This window comes from Staurois parvus, unplaced genomic scaffold (assembly GCF_062004578.1).
Source record: "Staurois parvus isolate SC_StPar_1 unplaced genomic scaffold, SC_StPar_1.0 ptg000071l, whole genome shotgun sequence".
NCBI classification, from domain to species: domain Eukaryota; kingdom Metazoa; phylum Chordata; class Amphibia; order Anura; family Ranidae; genus Staurois; species Staurois parvus.
Genome location: NW_028317867.1, coordinates 7818948 through 7838000, shown reverse-complemented (window position 1 = coordinate 7838000; position 19053 = coordinate 7818948). Strand labels below are relative to the sequence as shown.

General features: G+C 48.9%; 1 protein-coding gene across 1 annotated transcript in view; it reads right to left on the bottom strand.

Moving 5' to 3' along the window:
- TUSC3 (tumor suppressor candidate 3) overlaps positions 1-19053 on the bottom strand; it is a 358515-nt gene that overhangs the window by 70483 nt on the left and 268979 nt on the right. The gene's annotated exons all lie outside the window — the stretch shown is intronic.

Genomic DNA, 19053 nt, shown 5'->3' with positions numbered 1-19053 from the left:
TATGAATTTTAGTGGGATACATACTGAACAAAATTGATCTAAGTATGTCTTTGCCAAGTAAGTGATACTGAGCTCCAAATATTGAACTCTGTAGAAGTTGTAGAGATCCACAAAAGATAATTTAAAGATTTGTGGTATAGAATTACAAATCCTTGACATGTGAAATGCCGTTTCATGTACTGTACTTGCACAAATTAAACTGATGTGTTTAGCTGTTTGCGAGGACTGTTGCTTTTTTAAAAAAAGTAATAATAATAGTAATAATTTCACCACCAGCATCCCTGAGGAATATGCATTTTGCATAGTATTTAGAAGGCTCATCTGTTTTTTTTATTTTGATACTAGGTAAGTAGCAGACATACATATTTTAATGAAATGGTAAAATGTCAGGGTATTCAGCTTGCATTTTTTTTATAAATATCCCTCCATATCATCTATTATGAACCATGGATTTATATATCATTACTGGCTACAACTTAAAAGGGCTTATTGCAAAGCAGCTTGTTTGTAGAGTTTTTTTTTTTTTAAATAGTAAAAGTTAGTTCAGAAACTGGACAACACATTTAGGATTATTAATTCATCTCAGCCTTACACACACAAAAGACTTCTCCAGAGGGACTGTTGTGTGCTGTGTGCTCTAGTAAGAATTTAAAATTCAGATTATTTATTTGCAGTAGCACTTTCCTCATATTTCTTGGTTTTTTTTTTTATGCAAAATAAATAAAGATAGTTTGCAACATGAAACAGAAATTTCCCTCGACTACATTAACCTCCTGTGGTGCTGTTCCAGCTTTATGCACTGTGTGCAAGTTTACTAACTATTCAAGTGATACTAAATCATATGACAAGCATTGCGGGTGATGCGGCGTTCTTTGCCTCAAAGCAATAAGGAAATTTAGCCAGCTGAATGCCTAATTCAATTTAGCCCATTTTCAAACAGCGCAACTAACCACAGTCACTTTTAATCTGGCCATGACCATAGGTCAATGCAACAAAATTATTTTGAAAGAAATTTAGGCACTGTAGCAAATTCTCTTGATTCTAGCAGACAATTAAAAGGCAGTAACCAAAATCTCAAATAAGCCTTCCTTGCATCTGAATTGACCACACAACACCATTTCAGGGTTATTGCAGTGAAACAAACCTTTCTGTGAATTATAAAACAAGACTTACTGGTAATTGCATTTCAAGCAATCTGGTATAATGGGACCTTTAGAGCAGCTTAACACACTTTTGTGTTTGCTTTGTGTTGCACAATGATAGGTATAACTAAGCATTGTGTGTGTACATTATGGCGCTTTGTCATTCATTTTGAATGGCACATCAATGTGCTTCTTAACACACTGCAATGAATGCAATAAAGGGAACATGTGTTTCTCTGTGTTGCAAAAAAAGAAGGAAGATACTTTTTTGCCAATGATAACTTTCACATAATATAAGGGCTTATGTACACTGCAGCTGCGTTTTTTTCAGCAGCCCCTGAACTCTCCCTAATGTTTTCCTATGTGTCCATGTACACTGTGTCATTTACAGTTGTTTACAGGCAGCTGAGTTTACAGTCTTTTTTTGAATGCACCAAACTTGCGTTCAGCAGTAGATTTTATCAGCGCTTCAAACGCCAAATGCTTGTAAACACATGTAAACATGGTTAACCGCGTTTATAAGTGTTTGCGTTTAGAAGCGTTTTTTAACTGTTCCATATCCAAATGCTGTCCAGAGCCTTTTTTCATCATCAGAAATGCATGCCAACCGTTTCCATGTATTCAAATGGACCTAGTACACCAGCACAGTCAGTTCCAGGTTTTGCGTGAAGGAAAAAATGGTAGAACGTGCTGCATTGTGCTCATGATGGGATCCATAGTGAATACAACCAGAAAAGATAGGTAATCTCAACACATACTGCTCCCTCTGCTTCTGCTCTCTAGTTCTCTCAAAATGTCTGAAACAGCTAATTTCTTACTGCTTTTCAGTGCACTCTGGGCATTTTGGAAGATCTCCTTAACCTCCCTGGCGGTATGATTATTTCAGATTTTTGGTACTGAAAGCGGTACCATTTTTTTGCATGGAAATATGTATTTTTTTAATTGTAGGCCTGTAATTTTTAGGAAAAACTCACTGAAATCTGTCCGAACAAGTCTAGTAAACATCCCGGGTATGATAAAATTTGAAACACAAAATCATAAATTATAATTTAATAAATAATCATAAAAATAATATAATAATAATAAAAAATGTAATTCAATAATATAATCAAACCAAAAACACTGAAATTTGAAATATAGTGCCAAGTTCGCACATTGCTGAGCTCAGTCGCAAAATCGTTTTCAGTGTCTGATGAGGAATTTCCCCCACGAATCATTATCACTCAATTCTGCAAGTGGTTCTGATTTACTATCGCTGTTCTCTAGCCGGTCTAACACCGCTTTTGACCTAAAGGGACACTTTTTGGATGCATGGACGTTTCTCAGTTTCCAGGCAGAAAGAACAGACAAAATGCAGGCAGGGCGCCGGACAAAGCACTCGGGACAAATGTATGTGAAATTGGTTGAGACAGCAATGTTTTACTATGTAAAATGTAAAAAAAAAAAATGACATTTTTTAAAATTTTTAAATTTCCCGCCGCCGCCGGAGGCGGCGGCGCCCGTACATCCCGACGTCACAGGGACAGGACACAGAAGCCGGAGGAGATGGCCGGGGACGCTGCAGGGGACACATCGCGGGAGCGCAGGGTAAGGTAAGTGAAGAACAAATGCCGGAGCACTGCCGCATGGTATTCCCGAGTGTAGCTCGGGGTTACCGCTCTTGGTACTGAAATGTTACCCCAAGCTACACTCGGGAATACCGCTAAGGAGGTTAAGATTATCTTAAAAAAAAGTTTCTAAACCCAAACGCTCATAAACACGCATAAACGCGGTATGCAAACGCGGACAAACAGATGTTTTTTAACTTATGTTTTCCAGCAGTCAGTTTCCATTGTTCAGAAGTGTTTTCCAAACGTCCCGTGTACATGGAGCCTTAGTGTGAAAGGGGCCCTAAATCTTGGATACGGTACTAACTATCTTATGACATGTGGTTTAGAAAGTTCTATAAGTTCTGCCTCTTTTAAACAATTTAAGTTTTCCTTTTAAAGTTTAATTTTAATATGATTAATTTACTATTGTAGCTAAACAGATAGACAGCGCCCTTATTAGTGCAGTACTGTAATTCCTTCTGTTTATGTGCAAAGCTGCTGCTCCCACTGTTGATAAGACCGTAAAGAGCATTGGCTAAAGGCATAGAGCTGATTGGAGCAGTTATATACCATCTGTGATGACCAATCACAGTGATCACCAATGTAGACACTTTTTATATTGGTTAGTCCTCCCCTTTTTCTCATGAGAAGGAGAGAAATGAGGATTTATTGAATGAATATGGGTGGGTTTATTCATCACATCTACATACAATGCAATTTCAGTGAAATACAATTTTAACCTCTAAACATTCTTCCACTAATAACAGAAAATTTGCACTTGGCTTCAGTGGGTGACGTTTAAAGGCTAAGTGCACCTAAACTATTTTTTATCACATCAATACCAGATTGTTTCTTCATTTCCCAAAAAACTGTGGCACTTTGGGACATCTATTTTCCATATAGAGGGTGTTTAGGTGTTCTTACAGTCTTGGCATTTTTATTTGATATGTTTTATATTAGAAAGAAAAGTAATTCTGCAGTCTCCTTTTCCTCTATATAGCAAAAAATAAAAAAAAAACCCCAATGAATATTACATACCATCAAAAGAAAGCTATATATATGTGTCAAATAATGATGTAAAATTAATTTGGGTATAATATTGCATGACAAATGGCCTGGACAGGTAGGGGGTGTAACAAACTGGTCCTAAAGTGGTTAATAATCACAGTACTGGAACAACAACATGGTGAAGAAATAGGCATGGAATAACCCAGAATGTGATGACAAAAAAGAACTTTTGGTAAGTAAAATGTGATACTATATATTTTCTGGTTATTTTTCCTGATGATATCCCTTGCCTTGATTCCAAGCCACGCTGGAATATAACTTAAACCCCAGCTACAGGCAAAAATAAAATATAAATAGTGTATTGTGTACCAAATATCTTACTCCTTAATCTTCATTGAAAACACCTCTCCCTAAGCCTTCCTGCAGTTTCATGCCTGGTACATCGCTGGTTAAACAGAAACCAGCTGCCATTCAGCCCCTGTGTACAGCCTGTCCAGCTTCTGTTGAACGGGCATGCTAGAAAAACATCTGCTGATTGCCATTTGCAGCCAATGGTGCTGGATCGGTGTGTTTTTGCAAGGAGAGAGCAGTCCCTCTGTCAGAACACAATAGCTCGGCAGGGAGATCGCTGTACTAATGCAGAGTTAGCACAGAGACTTCCCTGAAAGCTTCTCAGATAATGTGTACCAGGCATAAGAGTCACAACTTCCCCTATAATCCAACCTGATTTTTTGCCCTGGGGTCCATGCATTTTTCCCTTCTCATTATCTTCTTGGGCATTGGTTCTCTCACCACACACATAAGTTCTGCTAATGGAGCCTTTGAGAGAGAACCTGGCCTCAAAACGTATTCCCTCCATCAATTGGAGGTGTTCACATGATTACATGCAGTGATGTGGAGACCAGAAGTAGGATCTCAGGAAGTAAACATAAGAAGGGAGAAGGATTGTCACAAGATCATAGCCACAGGTAGGTAAATTTGGCATTTGATAGTTTATTTTTTTCACAGCAGCAGTTAATTTGAAAGGGTGGGAGGTGAGATTTGCTAATGTCCTGGATTTAGACTTTATGAGATGTGCAACACAGGCAGAAGTGAGTATAAAGTTGCTTTAGGTACAGGGGCGGACTGACCAATTGGAAACTCGGGCACTGCCCGAGGGCCCGGGGTCAGTAGGGGGCCCCATGAGATGTCCCTGGTACCTTTTTCATAGGCTTTTTTGAGTTTGGGCAAGGACACAGGGGCCCCATGATCCCCTATTGCCCGGGGGCCCCATGCGTTGTCAGTCCGCCCCTGTTTAGGTAAATATTTAATTGTGTATGCTCCATGGTCCATGTGTCTTCCTTGCCTTCTTTTTTGCCTGCTGGAGCCCTGGGTAAAGACTAGAGATGAGCGAATCGAAGCATCCGAAGTGGAATTCGAGTCGAATATCGGAAAAATTTCGATTCGTGCCGAATCCGAAAAACAGCCTAATTCGGACGCGCGAATCGAAATTTTTCCGAAAATGGCGGCTGACATGTGCGGCGACGGAGCGGGGATGTCGGGGAAGGCGCGCAGACAAGGCGCGCTGCCCCATAATGCATTCCTCAACGACATGTGATCGCATCAGCCAATCAGCAGCCAGCCAGCCAGCACTGTGTAATGGTCGAGGTATATATAGCGGCCATTTTGGAAATCTTCATTTGCCTGCAGTCATTGAACAGAGGCAGACCGCTCTGTACTAGGGACAGGGACAGAGTTAGGGCCACAGAAACGAGAATTGGGGACAGAGAGAAGTTACTTAGGGACAGAGAACCATTACTCAGGGACACAGACTTGTTAATGAGGGCCACAGAATCGTTATTTAGGGACAAAGAAACGCTAGTTAGGGCCACAGAATTCATACTCAGGGACAGACAGAATTGTTACTCAGTGCCAGAGAATTGTTACTTAGGGCCACAGAAACGTTATTAGGGCCACAGAATTTTTACTCAGGGACAGACAGAATTGTTACTGAGTGCCAGAGAATTGTTACTCAGGGACAGACAGAATTGTTACTGAGTGCCAGAGAATTCTTAGGGCCACAGAATTCATTCTCAGGGACAGACAGAATTGTTACTCAGGGACAGACAGAATTGTTACTGAGTGCCAGAGAATTGTTACTCAGGGACAGACAGAATTGTTACTGAGTGCCAGAGAATTGTTACTCAGGGACAGACAGAATTGTTACTGAGTGCCAGAGAATTGTTACTCAGGGACAGACAGAATTGTTACTGAGTGCCAGAGAATTGTTACTCAGGGACAGACAGAATTGTTACTGAGTGCCAGAGAATTGTTACTCGCACAGACACAAAATTGTTACTTGCACAGACACAGAATTGTTACTCGCACAGACACAGAATTGTTACTCAGGGCCACAGAATTCATACTCAGGGATAGACAGAATTGTTACTGAGTGCCAGAGAATTGTTACTCAGGGACAGACAGAATTGTTACTGAGTGCCAGAGAATTGTTACTCAGGGACAGACAGAATTGTTACTGAGTGCCAGAGAATTGTTACTCGCACAGACACAAAATTGTTACTTGCACAGACACAGAATTGTTACTCGCACAGACACAGAATTGTTACTCAGGGCCACAGAATTCATACTCAGGGACAGACAGAATTGTTACTGAGTGCCAGAGAATTGTTACTCAGGGACAGACAGAATTGTTACTGAGTGCCAGAGAATTGTTACTCAGGGACAGACAGAATTGTTACTGAGTGCCAGAGAATTGTTACTCGCACAGACACAAAATTGTTACTTGCACAGACACAGAATTGTTACTCGCACAGACACAGAATTGTTACTCAGGGCCACAGAATTCATACTCAGGGACAGACAGAATTGTTACTGAGTGCCAGAGAATTGTTACTCAGGGACAGACAGAATTGTTACTGAGTGCCAGAGAATTGTTACTCAGGGACAGACAGAATTGTTACTGAGTGCCAGAGAATTGTTACTCAGGGACAGACAGAATTGTTACTGAGTGCCAGAGAATTGTTACTCAGGGACAGACAGAATTGTTACTGAGTGCCAGAGAATTGTTACTCGCACAGACACAAAATTGTTACTTGCACAGACACAGAATTGTTACTCGCACAGACACAGAATTGTTACTCAGGGCCACAGAATTCATACTCAGGGACAGACAGAATTGTTACTGAGTGCCAGAGAATTGTTACTCAGGGACAGACAGAATTGTTACTGAGTGCCAGAGAATTGTTACTCAGGGACAGACAGAATTGTTACTGAGTGCCAGAGATTTGTTACTCGCACAGACACAAAATTGTTACTTGCACAGACACAGAATTGTTACTCGCACAGACACAGAATTGTTACTCAGGGCCACAGAATTCATACTCAGGGACAGACAGAATTGTTACTGAGTGCCAGAGAATTGTTACTCAGGGACAGACAGAATTGTTACTGAGTGCCAGAGAATTGTTACTCAGGGACAGACAGAATTGTTACTGAGTGCCAGAGAATTGTTACTCAGGGACAGACAGAATTGTTACTGAGTGCCAGAGAATTGTTACTCAGGGACAGACAGAATTGTTACTGAGTGCCAGAGAATTGTTACTCGCACAGACACAAAATTGTTACTTGCACAGACACAGAATTGTTACTCGCACAGACACAGAATTGTTACTCAGGGCCACAGAATTCATACTCAGGGACAGACAGAATTGTTACTGAGTGCCAGAGAATTGTTACTCAGGGACAGACAGAATTGTTACTGAGTGCCAGAGAATTGTTACTCAGGGACAGACAGAATTGTTACTGAGTGCCAGAGAATTGTTACTCAGGGACAGACAGAATTGTTACTGAGTGCCAGAGAATTGTTACTCGCACAGACACAAAATTGTTACTTGCACAGACACAGAATTGTTACTCGCACAGACACAGAATTGTTACTCAGGGCCACAGAATTCATACTCAGGGACAGACAGAATTGTTACTGAGTGCCAGAGAATTGTTACTCAGGGACAGACAGAATTGTTACTGAGTGCCAGAGAATTGTTACTCGCACAGACACAAAATTGTTACTTGCACAGACACAGAATTGTTACTCGCACAGACACAGAATTGTTACTCAGGGCCACAGAATTCATACTCAGGGACAGACAGAATTGTTACTGAGTGCCAGAGAATTGTTACTCAGGGACAGACAGAATTGTTACTGAGTGCCAGAGAATTGTTACTCAGGGACAGACAGAATTGTTACTGAGTGCCAGAGATTTGTTACTCGCACAGACACAAAATTGTTACTTGCACAGACACAGAATTGTTACTCGCACAGACACAGAATTGTTACTCAGGGCCACAGAATTCATACTCAGGGACAGACAGAATTGTTACTGAGTGCCAGAGAATTGTTACTCAGGGACAGACAGAATTGTTACTGAGTGCCAGAGAATTGTTACTCAGGGACAGACAGAATTGTTACTGAGTGCCAGAGATTTGTTACTCGCACAGACACAAAATTGTTACTTGCACAGACACAGAATTGTTACTCGCACAGACACAGAATTGTTACTCAGGGCCACAGAATTCATACTCAGGGACAGACAGAATTGTTACTGAGTGCCAGAGAATTGTTACTCAGGGACAGACAGAATTGTTACTGAGTGCCAGAGAATTGTTACTCGCACAGACACAAAATTGTTACTTGCACAGACACAGAATTGTTACTCGCACAGACACAGAATTGTTACTCAGGGCCACAGAATTCATACTCAGGGACAGACAGAATTGTTACTGAGTGCCAGAGAATTGTTACTCAGGGACAGACAGAATTGTTACTGAGTGCCAGAGAATTGTTACTCAGGGACAGACAGAATTGTTACTGAGTGCCAGAGATTTGTTACTCGCACAGACACAAAATTGTTACTTGCACAGACACAGAATTGTTACTCGCACAGACACAGAATTGTTACTCAGGGCCACAGAATTCATACTCAGGGACAGACAGAATTGTTACTGAGTGCCAGAGAATTGTTACTCAGGGACACCTAATCGTTGAATTAAATAGTATGTCAGACAACATGCAGAGGAGTGGCAGAGGAGGCAATGTTTTAGGAGCGAGCAGACGTGGCAGCAGAGGAAGGGGTCGAGGCAGCAGTATTCGCAGCCAGAGGCCAGTGCTCCCGGTGTCATCCAGCGGTCGTGTCTCCACCGACAACCCTGCCGTCATTGATTGGTTGGCTCGGTCGTCTTCCTCTTCCCAGGTCACCTCTGACACCTACAGCCAACGGTCGGTGGGTACGTCAGACACAACCGTTAGTTGGCATGGCCCGGGACCAAGCCCACTGAAATCACGTGTCCTCTACCTGCCCCTGTCCTTTGCTGTTCCCTCACCAAGCGAAGTATCGCATGCTGTGGGCTCAGCCCCACTGTACAGTGAGGAAGAGCTAACAGAGGGCGGTCAGGAACGGGGGGAGACATCGGCCTTTTCAGCAGCCAAGCGAACAAGTACTGGCGAGGAGAGTGGCTCGGTAGCCGGTCTAGAGACAGGTCTGTCTCCTGACCCAGACGCAGCCGAGGGGGCTAGTAGTGAGGCGGAGACCCTACTTGATGATGAGGAGGTTGATCGCACTTGGCAGCCTCGTCGTCATCAGGCAATTTCTTCCGCATCATCAGGAGAAGAGGGTGGCAGCTTGGCAGCGAGCAAAACAGTCGGTGGGTTGCCCAGGAGACAGCAGCAGGGTCGCATCATTGTCAGTGGAGCCAAACGTCCACGGAGTAGAGCACCAGCTCCACTGCAGCCTACCACCACGGCCAGTAGTGGTGCCGTTGCGCACGGAGGAAGTAGCAGTCAGCCAGTGAAGAGTAGCGGGGGCAAAGTTTCCTACTCGGTGGTGTGGCAATTTTTCCTCAAGCCGCCCGAGGAAGTAAACGTAGCCGTATGTCGACTATGTGGCCAGAAATGCAAGCGTGGCCAGGGGGCCCATGTTGGGACTACAGCGTTGCGTCAGCATATGCAGCGTCACCATTCGGTGGCCTGGGAAAACCGTGATAAACATACGGCGGTTCTGCCTGCCCCAGCCCCCGCTCCATCACCCGCTCCGTTACTTGCTCCGTCACCCGACGTCGTCAATCGCCCTCTATCAGCCAGTCAAGGCTCCAACACCTCTGCTGAGGGGAGTTGTCGCTCATTGGCATCTTCCGCTCGTTCAGATGCTCCTTCTCCTGCTACTCCTCTTCTCGGATTCCGTCAACAGTCTTTCTTGGAATCCGAATCCAAGAGACAACAGTTTGCGAGCACGCACCCGACGGTGCAAAAGCTGAACGTCCTCCTGTCCAAGTTGCTGGTGCTGCAGTCCCTCCCTTTCCAACTGGTGGACTCAGCACCTTTCCGAGAAATGATGGCTTGTGCCGCGCCGCGGTGGAGAGTGCCAAGCCGTCATTTCTTTGCCCAAAAGGCAGTGCCAGCCCTGCATTCACATGTAGAAGAGATGGTGGGCCAGTCTTTGAGCATGTCGGTCTCTGCCAAAGTGCACGGCAGCGCCGACGTGTGGAGCTGTAACTACGGTCAGGGACAGTACATGTCATTTACGGCCCACTGGGTGAACGTGGTGCCGGCACAGCCGCACCAGCAACTTGGACAGGTCACGACGCTTTTGCCTCCACGTTTGCACGTCCTTGGTCCAGCAAGCATGTCCGCCTCTACCACCTCTTTTTCCGCCGTGTCCTCAGCCGCCACCCCCGTGCCAAGTCCCATTACCCGACCGGCATATCACATGTGCAGGGCGCAACGGTGTCACGCTGTGCTGCACCTGGTATGCCTTGGCGAACGTAGTCACACAGGGGAGGAACTGCTGAGTGTAATGAACAGAGAAATCGACAGATGGCTGTCTCCGCGCAAACTAAAAATCGGAACCATGTTGACTGACAACGGAAAGAACATGGTGTCTGCTCTGCGTCAAGGAAGGTTGTGCCATGCGCCATGCATGGCTCACGTGTTCAATCTGGTTGTCAAGCGGTTCCTAAAATCCACCATCCCACTGCAAGACATCCTTAAAATGTCACGTAAACTGTGCATGCATTTCAGCCATTCCTACACCGCAAAGAACACCCTCATTGAGCTGCAGCGGCAGAACGGAATTCCACAGCATCGCCTGATCTGCGACGTTGCAACAAGGTGGAATTCAACCCTACACATGTTAGACCGCCTTTACGAGCAGCGAAAGGCCATCACCGATTTCCTGATGTTACAAGCGGATAAAGGTACTCCCCTGTGTAACTTAGATGTCAGCCATTGGCAGCTCATGCGTGACACCTGCCGCTTGCTCAGGCCCTTTGAGGAGGCCACGCTATTCGTGAGTCGGCAGGACTATGGGATGAACGACGTCATTCCTCTGTTGCACGTCCTGGAACAAATGCTGTTAACAATGGCTGGTCAGGGTGCGGTAGACGTGGCGCACAGATCTCAACGCCACATGACCCCTGTGGGGGCAGGACAGGAAGAAGAGGAGGAGGTAGAGGAGGACATTTGTGCTCAGGAATTATTGAGTGAAATGGGTGGTTTTTCCACTCAGCGGACAGGAGTGGAGGAGCAGGAGCATCTGGTAGAGGAGGAGGAGGAGACAGAGGACCCAGACGCACCGTGGCAGTATGCTGTGGAGATGGAGGCAGGGAGTCCCTCGCATTCCTTGGCACAAATGGCCCATAGCATGCTCGGTTGCTTGCGTAGCGACAGCCGAATAATAACCATCAGACAGAGGGATGACTTTTGGCTGTCCACCTTGTTGGACCCTCGCTACCGGTCCAAAATGGTGGCCTTTTTCACACCTGCTGAGAGGGAGGCCAAAATTACGTACTATAAAAACCACCTATGTAGTCAGTTGGTCTCTGCCTTTGTGCGCCAACGTCCATCCTCAGACACTGTGGGCCCTGTGCGCTCGCGTTCCGCTGGCATGGCAGCAGGGGAGGGGTGGGGTGGTAGGAGCAGTGGCAGCTCCACCAGCAGCGGCTGCCTCAGTCTGCAGTCGATGATGAGTAGCTTTCTTCACCAGCGCAGTGAGGAAACTACTAACCAGCCGCAGCAGCAGCAGCAGCATCAGGTGGACCTGGAGCAGGAGCTCAAACAACAGGCTTGGGCCTACTTGGACAGCACCCTGCCAACCGAGGTAGACAATCCCCTTGACTACTGGGCAACGAAACTTGACCTTTGGCCCCAACTAGCTGAATTTGCCCTTGAAAGGCTGTCATGCCCGGCCAGTAGCGTGGCATCGGAGCGCGTGTTTAGTGCGGCAGGAGGTATTGTAACTCCGCGGAGGACACGACTGTCCACCCAAAGTGTGGAGAGACTCACGTTTGTGAAAATGAATCAGGCGTGGATTAGTCTGGATTTCAAACCACCAGTTCCTGACACAACTGACTAAATCCGCCATGAATCATGCCTCAAACATGTGCCACTTTCAGGTCTCCTCACACTGCTGGTGTGTTTAATTTTTTGACATAGGGTGCTGGCAGATTACGGGCCTCCTATAGCTGCTGCCAGGCCCCTAATCTGCCATAGGCCCCTATATACCGCCTCCTCATGCTGCTGCCAAGTCCAGAGTCTGTCATGGGTCCCTGTATGGCCTCCCATTGCTGCTGTCTCCATCGCCACACTCTGCTGCCATGTGCCACTTTCAGGTCTCTTCACACTGCTGGTGTGTTAAATTTTTTGACATAGGGTGCAGGCAGATTACGGGCCTCACATAGCTGCTGCCAGGCCCCTAATCTGCCATGGGCCCCTATATACCGCCTCCTCATGCTGCTGCCAAGTCTAGAGTCTGTCATGGGTCCCTGTACGGCCTCCCATTGCTGCTGTCTCCATCGCCACACTCTGCTGCCATGTGCCACTTTCAGGTCTCCTCACACTGCTGGTGTGTAGAATTTTTTGACATAGGGTGCTGGCAGATTATGGGCCTCCTATAGCTGCTGCCAGGCCCCTAATCTGCCATAGGCCCCTATATACCGCCTCCTCATGCTGCTGCCAGGTCCAGAGTCTCTCATGGGTCCCTGTACGGCCTCCCATTGCTGCTGTCTCCATCGCCACACTCTGCCATGTGCCACTTTCAGGTCTCCTCACACACTGCTGGTGTGTAGAATTTTTTGACATAGGGTGCTGGCAGATTATGGGCCTCACATAGCTGCTGCCAGGCCCCTAATCTGCCATGGGCCCCTATATACCGCCTCCTCATGCTGCTGCCAAGTCCAGAGTCTGTCATGGGTCCCTGTATGGCCTCCCATTGCTGCTGTCTCCATCGCCACACTCTGCTGCCATGTGCCACTTTCAGGTCTCTTCACACTGCTGGTGTGTTAAATTTTTTGACATAGGGTGCAGGCAGATTACGGGCCTCACATAGCTGCTGCCAGGCCCCTAATCTGCCATGGGCCCCTATATACCGCCTCCTCATGCTGCTGCCAAGTCCAGAGTCTCTCATGGGTCCCTGTACGGCCTCCCATTGCTGCTGTCTCCATCGCCACACTCTGCTGCCATGTGCCACTTTCAGGTCTCTTCACACTGCTGGTGTGTTAAATTTTTTGACATAGGGTGCAGGCAGATTACGGGCCTCACATAGCTGCTGCCAGGCCCCTAATCTGCCATGGGCCCCTATATACCGCCTCCTCATGCTGCTGCCAAGTCCAGAGTCTCTCATGGGTCCCTGTACGGCCTCCCATTGCTGCTGTCTCCATCGCCACACTCTGCTGCCATGTGCCACTTTCAGGTCTCCTCACACACTGCTGGTGTGTTACATTTTTTGACATAGGGTGCTGGCAGATTATGGGCCTCCTATAGCTGCTGCCAGGCCCCTAATCTGCCATAGGCCCCTATATACCGCCTCCTCATGCTGCTGCCAGGTCCAGAGTCTCTCATGGGTCCCTGTACGGCCTCCCATTGCTGCTGTCTCCATCGCCACACTCTGCTGCCATGTGCCACTTTCAGGTCTCCTCACACACTGCTGGTGTGTTACATTTTTTGACATAGGGTGCTGGCAGATTATGGGCCTCCTATAGCTGCTGCCAGGCCCCTAATCTGCCATAGGCCCCTATATACCGCCTCCTCATGCTGCTGCCAGGTCCAGAGTCTCTCATGGGTCCCTGTACGGCCTCCCATTGCTGCTGTCTCCATCGCCACACTCTGCCATGTGCCACTTTCAGGTCTCCTCACACACTGCTGGTGTGTTCAGTTTTTTGACATAGGGTGCTGGCAGATTACGGGCCTCCCATAGCTGCTGCCAGGCCCCTAATCTGCCATAGGCCCCTATATACCGCCTCCTCATGCTGCTGCCAGGTCCAGAGTCTCTCATGGGTCCCTGTACGGCCTCCCATTGCTGCTGTCTCCATCGCCACACTCTGCCATGTGCCACTTTCAGGTCTCCTCACACACTACTGGTGTGTTCAGTTTTTTGACATAGGGTGCTGGCAGATTACGGGCCCCTAATCTGCCATAGGCCCCTATATACCGCCTCCTCATGCTGCTGCCAGGTCCAGAGTCTGTCATGGGTCCCTGTACGGCCTCCCATTGCTGCTGTCTCCATCGCCACACTCTGCCATGTGCCACTTTCAGGTCTCCTCACACTGCTGGTGTGTTGAATTTTTTGACATAGGGTGCTGGCAGATTACGGGCCTCCCATAGCTGCTGCCAGGCCCCTAATCTGCCATAGGCCCCTATATACCGCCTCCTCATGCTGCTGCCAGTGCCAGAGTCTCTCATGGGTCCCTGTACGGCCTCCCATTGCTGCTGTCTCCATCGCCACACTCTGCCATGTGCCACTTTCAGGTCTCCTCACACACTGCTGGTGTGTTCAGTTTTTTGACATAGGGTGCTGGCAGATTACGGGCCTCCCATAGCTGCTGCCAGGCCCCTAATCTGCCATAGGCCCCTATATACCGCCTCCTCATGCTGCTGCCAGGTCCAGAGTCTCTCATGGGTCCCTGTACGGCCTCCCATTGCTGCTGTCTCCATCGCCACACTCTGCCATGTGCCACTTTCAGGTCTCCTCACACACTACTGGTGTGTTCAGTTTTTTGACATAGGGTGCTGGCAGATTACGGGCCCCTAATCTGCCATAGGCCCCTATATACCGCCTCCTCATGCTGCTGCCAGGTCCAGAGTCTGTCATGGGTCCCTGTACGGCCTCCCATTGCTGCTGTCTCCATCGCCACACTCTGCCATGTGCCACTTTCAGGTCTCCTCACACACTGCTGGTGTGTTCAGTTTTTTGACATAGGGTGCTAGCAGATTACGGGCCTCCCATAGCTGCTGCCAGGCCCCTAATCTGCCATAGGCCCCTATATACCGCCTCCTCATGCTGCTGCCAGGTCCAGAGTCTCTCATGGGTCCCTGTACGGCCTCCCATTGCTGCTGTCTCCATCGCCACACTCTGCCATGTGCCACTTTCAGGTCTCCTCACACACTACTGGTGTGTTCAGTTTTTTGACATAGGGTGCTGGCAGATTACGGGCCCCTAATCTGCCATAGGCCCCTATATACCGCCTCCTCATGCTGCTGCCAGGTCCAGAGTCTGTCATGGGTCCCTGTACGGCCTCCCATTGCTGCTGTCTCCATCGCCACACTCTGCCATGTGCCACTTTCAGGTCTCCTCACACTGCTGGTGTGTTCAGGTTTTTGACATAGGGTGCTGGCAGATTACGGGCCTCCCATAGCTGCTGCCAGGCCCCTAATCTGCCATAGGCCCCTATATACCGCCTCCTCATGCTGCTGCCAGTGCCAGAGTCTCTCATGGGTCCCTGTACGGCCTCCCATTGCTGCTGTCTCCATCGCCACACTCTGCCATGTGCCACTTTCAGGTCTCCTCACACACTGCTGGTGTGTTAAATTTTTTGACATAGGGTGCAGGCAGATTACGGGCCTCACATAGCTGCTGCCAGGCCCCTAATCTGCCATGGGCCCCTATATACCGCCTCCTCATGCTGCTGCCAAGTCTAGAGTCTCTCATGGGTCCCTGTACGGCCTCCCATTGCTGCTGTCTCCATCGCCACACTCTGCTGCCATGTGCCACTTTCAGGTCTCTTCACACTGCTGGTGTGTTAAATTTTTTGACATAGGGTGCAGGCAGATTACGGGCCTCACATAGCTGCTGCCAGGCCCCTAATCTGCCATGGGCCCCTATATACCGCCTCCTCATGCTGCTGCCAAGTCCAGAGTCTGTCATGGTCCCTGTACGGCCTCCCATTGCTGCTGTCTCCATCGCCACACTCTGCTGCCATGTGCCACTTTCAGGTCTCTTCACACTGCTGGTGTGTTTAATTTTTTGACATAGGGTGCAGGCAGATTACGGGCCTCACATAGCTGCTGCCAGGCCCCTAATCTGCCATGGGCCCCTATATACCGCCTCCTCATGCTGCTGCCAAGTCCAGAGTCTGTCATGGTCCCTGTACGGCCTCCCATTGCTGCTGTCTCCATCGCCACACTCTGCTGCCATGTGCCACTTTCAGGTCTCTTCACACTGCTGGTGTGTTTAATTTTTTGACATAGGGTGCAGGCAGATTACGGGCCTCACATAGCTGCTGCCAGGCCCCTAATCTGCCATGGGCCCCTATATACCGCCTCCTCATGCTGCTGCCAAGTCTAGAGTCTCTCATGGGTCCCTGTACGGCCTCCCATTGCTGCTGTCTCCATCGCCACACTCTGCTGCCATGTGCCACTTTCAGGTCTCTTCACACTGCTGGTGTGTTAAATTTTTTGACATAGGGTGCAGGCAGATTACGGGCCTCACATAGCTGCTGCCAGGCCCCTAATCTGCCATGGGCCCCTATATACCGCCTCCTCATGCTGCTGCCAAGTCCAGAGTCTGTCATGGTCCCTGTACGGCCTCCCATTGCTGCTGTCTCCATCGCCACACTCTGCTGCCATGTGCCACTTTCAGGTCTCTTCACACTGCTGGTGTGTTTAATTTTTTGACATAGGGTGCAGGCAGATTACGGGCCTCACATAGCTGCTGCCAGGCCCCTAATCTGCCATGGGCCCCTATATACCGCCTCCTCATGCTGCTGCCAAGTCCAGAGTCTGTCATGGTCCCTGTACGGCCTCCCATTGCTGCTGTCTCCATCGCCACACTCTGCTGCCATGTGCCACTTTCAGGTCTCTTCACACTGCTGGTGTGTTAAATTTTTTGACATAGGGTGCAGGCAGATTACGGGCCTCACATAGCTGCTGCCAGGCCCCTAATCTGCCATGGGCCCCTATATACCGCCTCCTCATGCTGCTGCCAAGTCCAGAGTCTGTCATGGTCCCTGTACGGCCTCCCATTGCTGCTGTCTCCATCGCCACACTCTGCTGCCATGTGCCACTTTCAGGTCTCCTCACACACTACTGGTGTGTTCAGTTTTTTGACATAGGGTGCTGGCAGATTACGGGCCCCTAATCTGCCATAGGCCCCTATATACCGCCTCCTCATGCTGCTGCCAGGTCCAGAGTCTGTCATGGGTCCCTGTACGGCCTCCCATTGCTGCTGTCTCCATCGCCACACTCTGCCATGTGCCACTTTCAGGTCTCCTCACACTGCTGGTGTGTTCAGGTTTTTGACATAGGGTGCTGGCAGATTACGGGCCTCCCATAGCTGCTGCCAGGCCCCTAATCTGCCATAGGCCCCTATATACCGCCTCCTCATGCTGCTGCCAGTGCCAGAGTCTCTCATGGGTCCCTGTACGGCCTCCCATTGCTGCTGTCTCCATCGCCACACTCTGCCATGTGCCACTTTCAGGTCTCCTCACACACTGCTGGTGTGTTAAATTTTTTGACATAGGGTGCAGGCAGATTACGGGCCTCACATAGCTGCTGCCAGGCCCCTAATCTGCCATGGGCCCCTATATACCGCCTCCTCATGCTGCTGCCAAGTCTAGAGTCTCTCATGGGTCCCTGTACGGCCTCCCATTGCTGCTGTCTCCATCGCCACACTCTGCTGCCATGTGCCACTTTCAGGTCTCTTCACACTGCTGGTGTGTTAAATTTTTTGACATAGGGTGCAGGCAGATTACGGGCCTCACATAGCTGCTGCCAGGCCCCTAATCTGCCATGGGCCCCTATATACCGCCTCCTCATGCTGCTGCCAAGTCCAGAGTCTGTCATGGTCCCTGTACGGCCTCCCATTGCTGCTGTCTCCATCGCCACACTCTGCTGCCATGTGCCACTTTCAGGTCTCTTCACACTGCTGGTGTGTTTAATTTTTTGACATAGGGTGCAGGCAGATTACGGGCCTCACATAGCTGCTGCCAGGCCCCTAATCTGCCATGGGCCCCTATATACCGCCTCCTCATGCTGCTGCCAAGTCCAGAGTCTGTCATGGTCCCTGTACGGCCTCCCATTGCTGCTGTCTCCATCGCCACACTCTGCTGCCATGTGCCACTTTCAGGTCTCTTCACACTGCTGGTGTGTTTAATTTTTTGACATAGGGTGCAGGCAGATTACGGGCCTCACATAGCTGCTGCCAGGCCCCTAATCTGCCATGGGCCCCTATATACCGCCTCCTCATGCTGCTGCCAAGTCTAGAGTCTCTCATGGGTCCCTGTACGGCCTCCCATTGCTGCTGTCTCCATCGCCACACTCTGCTGCCATGTGCCACTTTCAGGTCTCTTCACACTGCTGGTGTGTTAAATTTTTTGACATAGGGTGCAGGCAGATTACGGGCCTCACATAGCTGCTGCCAGGCCCCTAATCTGCCATGGGCCCCTATATACCGCCTCCTCATGCTGCTGCCAAGTCCAGAGTCTGTCATGGTCCCTGTACGGCCTCCCATTGCTGCTGTCTCCATCGCCACACTCTGCTGCCATGTGCCACTTTCAGGTCTCTTCACACTGCTGGTGTGTTTAATTTTTTGACATAGGGTGCAGGCAGATTACGGGCCTCACATAGCTGCTGCCAGGCCCCTAATCTGCCATGGGCCCCTATATACCGCCTCCTCATGCTGCTGCCAAGTCCAGAGTCTGTCATGGTCCCTGTACGGCCTCCCATTGCTGCTGTCTCCATCGCCACACTCTGCTGCCATGTGCCACTTTCAGGTCTCTTCACACTGCTGGTGTGTTAAATTTTTTGACATAGGGTGCAGGCAGATTACGGGCCTCACATAGCTGCTGCCAGGCCCCTAATCTGCCATGGGCCCCTATATACCGCCTCCTCATGCTGCTGCCAAGTCCAGAGTCTGTCATGGTCCCTGTACGGCCTCCCATTGCTGCTGTCTCCATCGCCACACTCTGCTGCCATGTGCCACTTTCAGGTCTCTTCACACTGCTGGTGTGTTAAATTTTTTGACATAGGGTGCAGGCAGATTACGGGCCTC